The sequence below is a fragment of the Cebus imitator genome, unplaced genomic scaffold (genome assembly GCF_001604975.1).
Source record: "Cebus imitator isolate Cc_AM_T3 unplaced genomic scaffold, Cebus_imitator-1.0 Scaffold763, whole genome shotgun sequence".
In the NCBI taxonomy this organism is placed as follows: domain Eukaryota; kingdom Metazoa; phylum Chordata; class Mammalia; order Primates; family Cebidae; genus Cebus; species Cebus imitator.
The window spans coordinates 767,282-769,084 of record NW_016108078.1 but is presented as its reverse complement, the minus strand read 5'-3'; the positions used below and the strand labels follow the sequence as shown (position 1 = coordinate 769,084).

General features: G+C 49.0%; 1 protein-coding gene across 1 annotated transcript in view; it reads left to right on the top strand.

The window, feature by feature from the left end:
- Positions 1-1,803, top strand: part of FGD1 (FYVE, RhoGEF and PH domain containing 1) — a 51,186-nt gene that overhangs the window by 10,573 nt on the left and 38,810 nt on the right. The gene's annotated exons all lie outside the window — the stretch shown is intronic.

Genomic DNA, 1,803 nt, shown 5'->3' with positions numbered 1-1,803 from the left:
ATTGCACTCCAGCCTGGGTAACAAGAGCGAAACTCCGTCTCAAAAAAATAATAATAATAATAATAAATAAATAAATAAATAAACAAAATAAAAATAAAACATATTTGAGGCCAGGCACGGTGCCTCACACCTGTAATCTCAGCACTTTGGGAGGCCGATGGGAAAGGATTGTTTGAAAAGCAGGAGTTCACGATCAGCCTGAGCTACATAGTGAGACCCCGTCTCTACAAAAAATATTTTTACATTAGCAGGGCATGGTGGTGTATGCCTTAGTCCCAGCTACTTGAGAGGCTGAGGTGGATGGATCACTTGTGCCCAGGAGTTCCAGGCTGCAGTGAACTATGCTTGTGCCACTGCACTCCAGCATGGGTGACAAAGTGAGATTCTGTCTCAAAAAAATAATGAATAAATAAATACGTATATTTGCATGAAGCTGAGACCCATTTCACATAACACCCAGGATAACTAGCTATTGCAAAGTATTGAGGGAGGAGTACTTCTGAAGAGCAAATCAAACATTGGTAAAGTAAATTTGTGTGGTTCCCTTGGTGTTTTCTCTGTTGAGGGCATTCTGAGGGGCCAGTAAGGGGATTTGCTCATGGAAAGGAAAAGAGAGGGTTTGGGACAGGAGGAGGTAGTGGGGTCTGCTGGAGAGTTTTGGAAAGCAGAAGTTTGAGATTCCAGGGGAGAGTCTGGGAAAAGAACCAGATTTGGTTCCTAGACTGCTAGGGTGTTCCAGGCAAACATACCAAAATGTAAAGACTGTGGGTAGCTGGGAAAAGGACTTCCCCAGACAAGACTAAAAGAATAGAAACTTCCAAATTGCAGATGGTTGGTAGTCGGCTCTTGGCCCTTTCAGGCCCCTCTGTCCCTGGGGGAGGGACCAACTGGGGCTGCCTGCTCCCTCAAGGGAGAGTGGAGTGGCAGCTAATAATGCCCCAGACAAACCCAAGCCATGGCTTTCTGGGGGCCAGTTAGCTAAATGCCTTAGGCAGATGTGGAGCTGGCCAGACGCTGGCTGGGTGGGGCTAGGACCTGTCTGGAATGAGGGCAGGAAATGCAGTCTGCCATTGGCTAGCACCGCAGAGCTCAGTTCCCTCATCTGCAGAGAGCAAACATCTCTGGAGCAATGAGTCCAGCTTCTCTGGGCTCTGGTGTCCAGTTCCTTGGACCTGGAAGGTCTTACACCTTAAAAGGTATCTGAAAACACGCACAGCTCCTGAGACAAGGCTGCAGGGCAGTAGCCGAGGGAGTCTCAGCACTCCCGGCTCTGCCGTTGGTTCACTGTGCCTCCAGGCCTCCCTTCCCCTCTCAGGGTCTTAGTTTCCCCATTTGTAATATCACAGACCTAGTCATTGTGGCATCAGTAAAATAATACCTGCTGAGCAAATAGGGAATAGGGGAAGGGAGAGTGAAAGAGGGGAGGAAGGGGGGCATTTCTTTATTTAACATGTATCTGTTGAGTACCTACTACGTGCTAGGCCCTGTGCTAGGTGCCAGGTAGGCAACAAGTTACTATCCTCGTCCTCATGGAGCTGATACCTAGCAGGAAAGACACACTACAAGCAATTCCAAGTGCAGATGCTGCAAGAACACATTAGGGGCCAGGCGTGGTGGCTCACGCCTATAATCCCAGCACTTTGGGAGGCCGAGGTGGGTGGATCACCTGAGGTCCAGACCAGCCTGATCAACATGGACAAACCCTGTCTCTAGTCAAAAATACAAAGTTAGCCGGGCGTGGTGGTGGATGCCTGTAATCCCAGCTACTCAGGAGGCTGAGACAGGTGAATCGCTTGAACCGAG